This window comes from Onychomys torridus, chromosome 9 (genome assembly GCF_903995425.1).
Source record: "Onychomys torridus chromosome 9, mOncTor1.1, whole genome shotgun sequence".
Taxonomy (NCBI): Eukaryota; Metazoa; Chordata; class Mammalia; order Rodentia; family Cricetidae; genus Onychomys; species Onychomys torridus.
The window spans coordinates 103,931,637-103,944,685 of NC_050451.1; the positions used below are offsets into that span (position 1 = coordinate 103,931,637).

General features: G+C 36.5%; 1 protein-coding gene across 3 annotated transcripts in view; it reads left to right on the forward strand.

Annotated features, from left to right (window-relative positions):
* Positions 1-13,049, forward strand: part of Gpc5 (glypican 5) — a 1,359,592-nt gene that overhangs the window by 1,004,932 nt on the left and 341,611 nt on the right. The window lies entirely within an intron of this gene.

Consider the following 13,049-nt stretch of genomic DNA (forward strand, 5'->3'; position numbering starts at 1 on the left):
TAGAGAGCTTTACCATTGTTAACAATGAATTTGTACCTAATTTAGAATGAGAGTAAGAAGACCTATATGATTAACAACTAGGTTTTCAGAAAATAAGTAATTGGTGTAGTTTCAGTGGTACAGAGAGCAAATCATTTTCCAGGAAGAGTAAATCAATTTTATGAGTATATGATTATCTAGAATATAACTTTTGTGGATATTTTTATACTTGTATCTATGTGTTAGCTTACAGTGAAGAAACACAGTCATTAATATTCCTGATACACAGTAAGACTGCAGAAGATGGAGCTGGAGAGTCAAATCACACGTGCTCACATGTTCCAACTCTCACCTCAGTAGGTGCTCCTGGTTCCATAAAAAGTGAACGTAGAAGAAATATTTTGACAGCACATCGGTCCAATATTTATTTTGCAATAGCAATAGCAAGCGTTTTAGCTTATGGTCATCCTAACTGAAATCACAAATAATAATTTGGATATCCAAGTAAAGATGTTACATATTGTGGTGATTGATGCCATTGGATTTAGAAAGGCCCAGGAGACTAATAGAACTCCTCTCTGTGTATGTCTGTGATGGGATTTCCAAAGATGACTAACTAAAGAGGGAGAATTGCACAGTTACCAGGGGTAGCACTGTCTCTTAGGCAGAAGGCCTGTATTCATTCATTTTACAATAGTGCAAGGGATGGAATCTATGTTTTGATATCTTACATTTCATTAATACTATAGCAGCAAAGAAAGAACTGGAAGACAGGAATTAGACATGTGTTAAAAGCCTGTTTCAAAAACAGTGTTACCATAGTGACCATATTGTCCTGGACTAAGAACAAGTTGTACCATTTGGACAACTTGTAAAAGATTCTTAGGTTTTTATGTTTTCTTTTTCTCTACACATTCATATAGGGAAATAGAAAGCCAGATTTTCCTGGCCACTGTGTCGTGAGCCATTTCACGTCATTTCCTACTTTTCAGTTTCGGTGTTCAGCCCTACTCTACAGGACCCAGAGAAAATGTGACCACTTACCGGGGAGTGAACCCTCTGAAACAGTGAAACTAAGGACTTCTTCTCTAATGGTGTCTTGTCAGATTTCATGTTAGAGAAACCAGAAAGCTAACTTACTGCAAATGCAAATGCAAATGCTTCTTTCACATTTTTGTTTTGTTTTTAAAAGGATTTTAATTCTGAGCCTGTGTCATTTCTTCTTTCTGTATTCTTGTGGTACTTATATTGTCATTCTATGAATATTTCTGTATTTTTCATGATTGAGATGAGGCTAATGGCATTGTCTTCACTGTATCTTTCGCTTATAATCTCTTGCCTTACTACTAATTTTTTAAAATCAAGACTTACTCTATTTCAGTGCCACTTGTTCACAGACTTAAGATACAATTCTCAGCAAAAAAAACCAAAAATCATGTCTTAATATGCTGGAATGTTTAGGATGACATAGTATGAGAATAAAATAACATATATAAGTGAGTTACTTTATCTCTAGTAAATAAAACAGATAGCATTTTTTCTCATAAATCGCCTATAAATGTCCTTGTAGAACATAACATTTTGAACAAAAGATTCTAGGACCTCTTGACAGTTTTCCAAATGGCACAGCTGGTTCAAAGCCTAGGAGATTAGGAAAATGTCAGGAGCGATCTTAAACTCACTAGAGAAACGGCAGGAGTAATGCTAAACACACAAGAGATCTAACACAAAACTATTCTTGTCTTCCGGTGGCTTTACATTGCTGATGAAAATGTAATATGATACTGAACAGAATCCCTTCCTCGAACTAGAGTAAGATAAGTCTTGTGCATGGAGTCATTTCAGGCACTACCAAGTTGGTATTAATTGTGGCATGGGCCACTGGGCTATGTCTGAAAAGTCTCCAATTTTGTTAATGGCATTCTTAATTGACAATATAACCATGACTCTGAAGGGTGTGAAATTAAAATCCTGAGAAGCATGTAAAATAGTATAATTCTGAAACTCTATGTTAACAAAGGAATTTAATTGGACAGCATCTTATTTATGATTGGCTTTTTGTACCTCAGTAGTTTCTGTTGGGTCTAAATGGAAAACTTGATCTCAAACATTACTTGTTATTTGTCCAACATGAAAAAAAAAACTGATCAAAAATAGTGATAAAGTTTCAAAAAAAAAGCTTAGGTGAAATACATCAGCATTTTGTATCTAGATTTGAAGCATTTGTGATGTAGAAAGCATACATTTCCTTCCCTTATCTAAATGTCTGTTATTTCACAGATTTTCATGGTAATTTTGCAGGCTTACATGTTCAATTATTGATAGTATTTCAATACTTTGCAAATACAGATTATACTACTGATCAGCTATTATGAATTTTATGTTTTGGGTATGGTGGGTTGTACTGTCTAACTTAAATTCTAGCACATGGCTTCTCCACAGGTCTATAGTTGTTAGCTAAATGCATTATTCAGCATAGGATGAGATGACTCAGTACATAGTGTGTGAACTATGCAATAGAATAGAGTGAATACTGTCTTTGTATTAATGGCATGGTATGTTGGGCAAAAGTTTCTCAAATAATTATTAACATCTGTATTGTTCCATATTCTGTTAGTAGAATAGTGGTGGCTTTTTATGAGAAACTGTCTGATTTATCTAAAACTAAAATGACTTTTCATTTAGAAAAAATATTAAATAAAATAACACAAATATTTCATATTTAAAATATGTCTTAAGATAGGCAGTTGGGTACAGATACTGTGGAGATAGAAATCTGCACATGAAGCTCCTAATTTCATTTGTTTTCCATAATATGATCAAAATACAATACATTACATTTCCATTGAATTTTAAAAGTACATATTTCTTTCCAAAGTTGTCAGAAAAACTTGTACACAGGAAAATATTAATGACATATTTTGCCCATGTCTCTCTATCATTTGAACTTCCTGTGAACTCTGTTCAGTACTTGCTGTTTATGACAGAATCATTGCTCAGAAACTATTCAGTTTCTGTGAAGCAGTACCAAGAGACCACTGGCAAAGGGCAGAGCTGATGTTAGATGCTGATGGTTATTGTCTTGCTAAAGTCCCAAAGCTGTGTGAAATGTCAACTAATTGAAAATGGTAATTATTTTACACAACAACATAAACTGTTTCATTCTGGGATATGTGTTGCTTTTAAATTAATTGCCATTGATCTTTGGGTTTTTCACAATTCTTCTCTGTCCTTTTGTCAAATTATCAAGCCATCAGTCCTTGGGACAAACCCATTTCACCATTTTTTATTGACCATGATTTAATGAGTGACCCAACCTTCCTGTTTGGAGAGATTGTAATAGGTCCATCCATCTAATGGTTTGTCAGGCAGACTGAGCTGTGTAACCTTTATTGTATGTTGGGCTTCTAAATAGAAAGGATGAATCTTCAAACAATTGTATTACTGTGGCTATTTGCAATTATTTCAGATACTATTTGGGAGGAGTCATGTTAAACACAAAAGCAACATATCTTCAAATTATGACCTACTGAGAAAAGCCATCTCTCATCAAATGAATCATATATAGTCAAAATGCTTGTCTTGCTTCTAATAGGCAGTATTTTACATCAAATGGCTTTGAGAGAAATGCATATAGCATAGTTTTTCAGACAAAGAATTAATATCTTATTTGTGACAGGGAAAAACTTCTGCCAAGTGAACATTAGAAATGTGCATTCCTGTAGCTACAAGTGCACTTTAACCTTATAAAACTGAGTCACTTCAGAGAGTGTTTCACAGTAATCTAATCACATCAAATTTTCTCTTACAATGGGTAGACCACCCAAAAGGCATTTGGGCTTGACCTGTTATAGAAAAGCAAAGCGGGCAGGTTAACTGTGTGATGTTTTTCATATAGTCAAGGATTGCTCTTCTGATAGTAGGAGTCCAATGCATGGTGATTACTAGAAAGTTCTACTATGTCCTCATATCAAGGCTTGCTATGACATCATAAAAAATAGTTCCCCATTGAATGTGAAGGAAATGAGTGAAATGTCTTCCTAATTGTGCTGGGGATATGAAACAGTATTTCTTTCAAGTTCAGTCTGACTAGTCAATGATAACCATGAAGTATATTTGCATGACCTGTAATTGTTTCATACAAAATCCACAGCTGAACTAATGCAGTGTCAGAAACAAATTGCTGAGTGTTTTAATGACATATGCATATATATGTACATATATAAATAACATAAGCATATACATATGTGTGTGTTTCTAAATGTTACATATATATATATAAAATATATGATATGTGAGTATATGTAAGTGATATATATATACATATATATATGATGTGATATTCATAGGTAGATAGATAGATATACTGCATGAGTTTATTTAAGTGTTACATATGTATATGATATGTGTGAGTATATGTAAGTGTGTATATATTCTTGTTCTTGTGTATGGGTACAGGCACAGGTGTACCAAGGCACATGTGTAAAGGTCAGAGGACAATCTTTGGGTGGTGTTGCCCTTGCCTTTCTATCTCATTTGAGACAAGATTTCTTTACCATTGCATAAAGCAGGATAGTGAGCCAATGAGCTTCTGAGATTTTTCCAGTCTCCTCCTCCCATATTCTTGTTGGATGTGTTGGGTTTATAGATACTGGAACTACAGAGTCCAACTTTTATGTGTGTTCTTGGGAATCCAATCTTGGGTCATTATACTTGCTTACCTTGATTTTACCCAGTGACCCTTATCCCAAATTTCCAAATCTAAGGCATTTAATAAATACACTATCTTACTGCACTGCATTTAAACAGAAATGTTTTGAAAATGTTCTACATGCTGAGATACCACAGATGGAGATGAGGAGCAGCTTAGTCATCATGCTTTTGTTAGAAAAAGCATAATTGCAAAAACCATTATTCAATTTTAAACCAGAACTGGTTAGAATGAGTAAGTGAAAGTATATGTCAGAAGAGATAAGCTTAACACTATGGGAATCCAAGACTAAAATGTCTGTGAGAAGAAGGCATTTAGGGAAAAGCACAGGCACACATGTGAGAACTTGGGGAACTTTTCTTGAACAATTCTCCACTGCCTTCCAGATTTACACTGAAAGGAAGAAGTTTTTCCCCTCCCTACAGTGAAAGAAATGAGCTGAACTTGGTTTTCATTTCTTTCTGAAATCCACAATATAATTTCTTCTATCTCCTCCTATGTAACACTCTAGCCAAACCTTGGCCTGTATAAAATTTTCATTATCAAAACCCCCAAAGATGAGTGTACATCTGATCTGTAAACTGAAACTGTGAAATATGTCCTTTCAGCTTTCCGAATCCTTGCCGTGAAGGCTCTCTAGAGGTGAGGAGAGCGATGGAGAATGGAGAGTTATTGTAGCTATATGTGGTTATCGGGAAAGTAAACCAGCAAGCAGTACCTCACCATGTAGCCTGTGTCCATGTCATTGGTGCCCACTGGAAAACTATCTGGCATGCAAAATACTAAGTATCCTTAGTACCTGGCATTTGTAATCACTTCAGTAGTAAACTTCTGGCATTTGATTGGCTTTCCTGAGCCAGACCATTTTGTACTACCCTTAAAGATTTTGGCTTTGGAGCTTTGTGTTTGATACAGTTAATTTCTCATGTTATTTCCCTGTTTCCCTTATTGCTGCCTCACATTTATCTCCAAATTGCTCTAATTGAGTCATCCCCATGATCATGGAGAATTTCAATTTTTAGCTGGAATCTCATTTTGAATTGTTTATTCTGTTAATTAGTTTTATCACATGAAGACTCAGTAGAGACAACAATTATGTCCAGAATTCGTTCTTTTTTTTAATATAAGCTTTCAGATGCTGGGTGTCAAGGACTGCAGTGTCTTTTTGATCCTTAAAAGCATGTCAACAAAGACCATTCAGACTGAGGAGCTATCCTATCAAAGACAAACATTACAGGAAATCACCTTTGAGTTTTGAGGGTTTAAAATTTGCATAACTGATCTGAATCTCAGCAAGTTCTAAGTAAACAGCAACAATTTAATGGGATAATTTAAATATGTCCCGCCATTAGAGTGATGGTTATTTGCAAAAGCCATAGCCCACAAAGAAACCCTACCCAACATTTGCGCTGTGTAATGTCACAGGGATAATTTTTAGTCGATAAACTAGAATAAAATCAGATTGGTGAGTAGTAAACCTGAATCAGTCCAGTGGAAACTATCCCAAAAGAGAAAAAAATGAAAATATAAAAATCTGATTTAACTGTTAAAGAAATCTCTAAGTTGATACTTGGTGTGAATGAGCTCCCACCACAGCACTTGGACATGCATAAGTCTGTCTAGTGGGGCTTTGCCCAATACTGAACACACTCCATACCTTCTTTCCTGTAAACTGTTGATGCATACATCATCTGTGGTTCTTTATATTGTAGTGAAGAATGACTGATGGTGTTAGCCTACAAGAATCTCTATTCAAAGTTGCACTTGCAGTGAGAATCTGGGCAAGACATTCAGCCTCTCATTTAGGAAGTTAAATGGACTGAGATAAAATTGAGCCATTTATATCTCTAAATTTCTTCATTAAACCTGTCATTTATTACATATGTCACAGTTCCAAAGAGAGCTAAGAATGATTGGTATGGACCTACATGTTCCATAACTATGTAAGTTGGCCAAAACCCATAATTAGATTTTGTGATGAGGCTACCTTTACACATGGAAAAGAATTGAAGACAAAAAGAGTACAGTATGTGGCAAAACTGGGAGACAGACCCCCAAGTAAGGTTGGTAAAGCAGCAACAGGAACCAGGAGAAGCACAAGGAAAAGAAAGGACTGGTGGAGTTGAGAGAATGTGAAATTTTCAGCCAAAGGGAAGTGGTATTGACGGTATCTAATGTCTAGGGGCTGAAAGCAAAAGCCTTTGATTTTTGAGCAGTGAGAGCCAGCTCATGAAAGAAGTGAAAATGGCTGGCAGTTCAAGTGGTCTCAGGCACAAGTGGAGGTGAGAGGTGCGGTCCATGGAGAGATGGTTTTTATAAGCTCCACTCTTAAGCATCACAGAACAAAGTATAACTGGGGAAGTCTCATGTCATTGTTCCCCTGGTCCTGCTTTGTCAATTCACAGACACACTAGAATTCACCCTTGGAACATAGTCCACTAGAAAGAAAGAGATCAACAGTGAAAACAGAGGATGGGCAACTGTTTAAAATAATTAAGTCATCAAGCTGTAAATGTGTTTGAGATCTGATGAGAATAGAGTACTTTCTAGATAGCACTTGTTTTTCCTTAGAAAACTTAATGTCGGACGTGACAGGTATGAATTAAAACATACACACTCACTATCCCTGTGTGTGTGTGTGTGTGTGTGTGTGTGTGTGTGTGTTCACACACATGTACCATCACATGACTCACTGTCATCATCATAGAAGAATAGTAGTTGATGATATAAAGTGCATTTTCATTATAGATCCTATTCAAAGAATTTAAAATTAAAATACCCTGAGGATGTACAGGTAGAGACAGCAAGCTGAATAGTAATCATCAGAAAGAACACAAATTGGCAAAGCACAATGGAGCAAAGCCTTTTCTTTGATGCAGAGGATGAGGAAATTTCAGCAATGACATCTAATTGACATTACCAGATGCTGCTAAGAATTTCATGGCGTTTATTACTAAATGGTATTTCTTAAGTGTTTGCAGTGGGAAGATTGCTTTATTTGCATAATACAAACACAAAGTAGTTTAAGGTGAACATAAAAACAAACAAAACTTAAAACTTGAACATCTTTATTCATAGAAAGTACTTTTCAAAATAAGTGTTCAAGGCCTGATAGTAGTCAGTAACATAAAATATATTTCTTGCTGTAAGATGGATGTGACCCAACACTAAGGATTTGGTAATTGTCAACGACCTGGCAGTTATCAGCTCTTGCATTTTGGAATGGTCTTTCTGTTCTAGGAAGGAAAACTATTCTACATGTTGTGTTCACAGTCCAATAAAGGAAACCAATGACATACAACAACAGAAGTCTAACTCAAAGCATGGCCATGCCCTGATTATCCAAATGTGTGATAGTGAAGCCAAAGAAAATTAGAAGAGATGATTTGAGAAAGGGACATTACCTGTATTTTGTCTGGGTTATCAAAGAGGTCTTATATGTAAGAGTCAGGAGATTTGAAGGGGGATATTAATATGGAGCATGAGAAAACCTCCGCACTTACTGCTGCTCTCATAGAAGGGAGGTGGGGAACCAGGCAGAAGCAGGAGACACATGGAATTCAGCAATTCAGAATGACAAAGAAATACTCTTCTCTACAGCCTTGAGATGAATCCTCTGTGAATTTTGCCTCACACTTCTGACTTTTGATCTGCTCGATCATTACTTTTTGTGTTTGTGTCATTGACTGTGTGGTAATTTGTCCTAGCAGTAATAAGAAACTTAGTCAAGCATGAGCAAAACCAGCAAAGGATATATGGCAAGATTCATCAAACGCATATCAGAAAAACACCTGCCTTTTCAGGAACTCTAGCTTGGCATTTCCTTTTTATTTTATTTAGAATTAGGGCACCTGGACTTCCTATATCAACAACAACAACAAAGCTTTCATACTGATTAACAAAACTCGAAGCTATCAAAATTAGATATTCTCAGGCTATCTCCTGGGGTTGAGACATGAAATCCTTCCTAAGATTCACAGGCTTCCATTATTAGGAAAAGGGAAAAGATAATGAGTGTTGTTGGATAGGGGTGGGACTTAAATTTGCACTTGATGATGAGGATCTGGATAGCAAACAAAGGGTGTAAGGTGTGTGGTGGACAATGTTGGAGAAGCCTCTGTGTCCTGTTACAAAGTTTCAGAGTTCCTTTCAGAATCTATTTCAATGGCCCTATTATTCTGTATGCGACTCTTACTCTGTTCCCATCAAGCATGCTCTCCCTAGGATTACTATGGTAACCAGTTAATTCTCCCCCTAGACTATTTTACTTCCCATTCCTCCTACTTTTTTCAACAAGAAGCCAAACTTATTTATTATTCATTTATTATATTGACCGCTTGACTTTTAAATATCTAACAATTCATATTGAAGTTGAGATTAAGATCCCAGTATTTTATTTGGTCATTTCTTCTCAGTCACATTATTTAAGGAGGAAGGCACTTTAATAATGCTCCCCTTTCCAATTTGAGCAATGTTCCATGTTTGTTTCTCTTATGTTCTTTTTTTTTTCCATTATAATGCAGGTTTGGTTTGTAATCATGCACTCATTTATTTTAGAATTTGATTAATGTTGAAAGTCTGTCGTCATGGAAATTAGATCCACTTTACCCATTACTGTATTGTATTTAAACCATAACTTCTGAGAGGATGAATGACTACCCAATAAAGCAGCAACAAATAACAGTTCTCCTCCTGAGGAGCCTTTTGATCTGGTAGAGAGGAGGGAAGGAATGACTGCAATCAAAATGCTAACAGCTGCCCTTGCTCCTCAGACTGACTTTAGTGGGACTACCATAGGTCAGATGCACTTTGAATATTGATTTGAAAGATGCAGCTAAGTACATGTCAAGTGAGACAACATAGGTTCAGTAGACACTATAAACTAGGCCTGCTACATGGCTAGACCTAGTGTAGCTTGTGTAGCTTGATCTGCTTGGGGGATCCCCTGGAGGTAAAATCAGAATCCATCTCTGGTACAGGAGGGGGCTTTTTGGAACCTGCTACCTATGATGGGACCTTGTTTGGCCCTGAGGCGGGGGAAGGGTTTGGACTTGTCTCTACTGGATATGCCTCCCCATGGGAGGCCTTGTCTTCTTGTGGGGGGGTGGGTTGAGGGGGGAGGCTGAAACGGTGGGAGGAGGGAGGAGGGGGATTTTTGATTGGTGTGTAAAGTGAATCAAAATTTTTTTCTTAATAAAAAGAAAATAAATAAACAAAAAAAGTTATTGCTTGTTGGCATAAAAAAATCAGCATATAGAGTCCAAATTCCCAGTTTAACATGGAAGAGGACAGAGGGACAGAAGAGGAAATTACTTCTGGAGTTTTATGGAGGCAAAACTATGTAAAACCTCAGCACGCATCAGCATAACAACAGACCCCAACTGTTTTTAAGTTCTTTTGGTTTTGTGTGCTTTTTAGCAACGATGATAAATTCTATGAATACGTGAGTGACACAACCTTAATGGTACTACAAGAAGTTAATCCATGAGCCAACATGCCAATTAAATACTACTCATGTAACTTCTATTCCATAAATACACTTGAGTGCTGATTGCTAGAGGCCAGCTGAGCCCTAGCGGAAATGTAGTGAGAAAAATAGAGGTGTAGTTTTTTATCCTCAATGCTAAGTTCCTTTTCTCTAAGTTTTAAGGCATATTTTGTTTCCAAGACAACATCACAAGTTCATTCAGGGCATGAAAAAATTCATTCGTTGTGTTTCTTTTAATTCATTTCTGATATATACAAAAGAATTTTGCAAACAGAAATTAACCAACATATCTATTAATAAAATAATCAGAAAGTTTTTTGATGGTGAAAATGCACATAATACTATGATATTAGCTTGAATTACTATAGGCTTACTTTATAGGAGAGGTATAAAGGAAAAAGATACTTTGAAAACTTATATAATAAGGATGACAAATGTGGAATCATTCAGAGTTTCTCTGTGTAGCTTTGGAGCCTGTCCTAGAACTCACTCTGTAGCTCAGGCTGGCCTCAAACTCACAGAGATCTGCCTGCCTTTGCCTCCCAAGTGCTGGGATTAAAGGCGTGAACCACCAGTGCCCATCTAGAGTAACTTTTAAATGTAATTTGGTAAATTATTTATCCATGTCAATATCATCAGCCTTTTCTTCTCCCACTTTTAATACATTACTATGTCTATGTTTATGAAGAACTTTGTGACATAATGTATATTTTTATATAATTGAGATGATATTAGAATTTTCTTTTCTTTTAGATTTATTTATTTTTACTTTATGTATATAGGTTTTGTCTGCATGTATTTGAATTACATGAGTGCTAGGCACTTGGAGAGACCAGAAGAAAGGTACTAGATACCCTGGAACTAGAGTTACAGATGGTTATAAACTGGTATATGGATGCTGGGAATAAACTCAGGTTCTGTAAGAGCATCCAGTGCTCCTAACCACTGAGCAACCCCCCAGCTCCTAAAATTATCATCTGTTTCATGGTTTATAAGGTGACAAAAGAAGTTAGTACCAGGTCATGAAGAATGAAGTGATCAGTATTAGAGTTAATTGGATATGAAGTCATCACCCTTTCTTCCATAGGGCTAATCTAAGAGGTCTTAGTCACCTATGTTGTTCTAGTAGCCCTTCCATGTTCACTAAGGCTGTATATTTTTGTTATATATATGCATCTTATATGTTATTGTGTATTAACCATTGGAAAACTTTGAGATGAAGAAAGTGTAGTTTCTCATCTCTGAGAATCCACGATTTGGTATGCATGTATCTTTTGTATGTTTGCCTACAGTATTATACAGATGCTGCGTGACATTTGCTGCATCCCAATAAGTTCATCATGACTTGACAATGTTATAAACAAAAGTGCACTAAATATTCTGGCCTTCTGAACACCCTAGCTTAGTCATAATCTACATTACAGAATGTTGGTGGTTCACACTTGTGATCATATGGCTAAGCATGGACTATGGCAATATGCTCTGTCTAGTACATGACTGGGTATCATATAGTATATCAAGGCACAGTTTTTACTGTCTAAATATTGTAAAGTCAAATATCATAAATCATATTGGGGACCGTAGTGGGTAGCTGTTCTATCTTTGACCTGGAAGTACTACCCCTCATTGAGGCTTCAGTAACTGTCATGCCTAAAAGGCGGGACATCTAGGAGCCCTTAAGACCCAAGATAGGGATTTGCCGGCTCTCTTGGTTCCTAGATCCTGGACATTGAAGGTAGATTGAGCAGAATTTTCCAGAGAACACCTCTAGACTGTGATACACCTTTCCCAGACCCTGTAACCAATCCCTTTACTTGTAAGTTACCCCACAAAATGAACCTCCCTTTTAACTATGAGGAGTTGCCTTAATACTACAACTAATATCTGGCACCCAATGTGGGGTATGAACCCACGACCCTAAGACTGAGTCTCATGCTCTACCAACTGAGCTAGCTGGGCTGGTACCAGGAGTGGGGCCATGAGTAGGCACAATATTAAGAATTTTAAACACGGTAATAGTTTATCATGAGTGGTGAAATAAGGTGGAAACAAACTACAATGATTCCTTTTATCAAAATACATTTAAAGATTATTTTTTAATTTTTATTTTGGTTTGGGCTTTTGGTTTGCAATCCTGAGGAAAGTACCCAGGGCTTGTCTTCTTAAACATCCATGTTCTGACAAGCCACATCAATTAATTAATAACCAATTAGTTTTCATAAGTTGGCTCTTATAACCAAATCTTAGGCCAAGGATATTACTAAGTTCGGCATTGGTTTTCTATAATGAAATTTATAATTTTCATTTGGAGTTTATACAGACAAATTTAGAAAAGAAACTAATCTGTGCCTTTAACACTTAGATAGCAGACACGATTGCAGCAGATACCATTTCAGCCAACATAGAAGATCCTTGACTAGAAGGAACATGAACAGATTATGAGAATGCATCAACTCTTGAACATTCATGGAACTGTAAGCTTAGTGTCTCAGGTCCCTTTTCCATTGCTGATTGCTGTTGTGTCCTGAAAAAAAGCAACTTCAGGAAAAAGGCTTTCTTTAGCTCTCAGGTCCAGGTGACAAGAAATAACAATGCAGAAACCTGAGACAACAGTCACATTGTATCCACAGCACAAGCAGAGATCGATGAGTTAACGCACATATGCATATATGCTTGGATCACTTTATTTTCCTACAGGCCTGGATCTCATTCAGAAAATGGCCACACCCAGAGTAGGTGGCCTTCCCACCTCAATTAACTTAATCAAGATAATATCCACAAACATGTCTATAGAACACCTAATCTAGAGGATTCACTATTGAGAGTCTGTTTCCGGGTGACTGTAGAATGTTTCAAACTTACAAAGCTAAT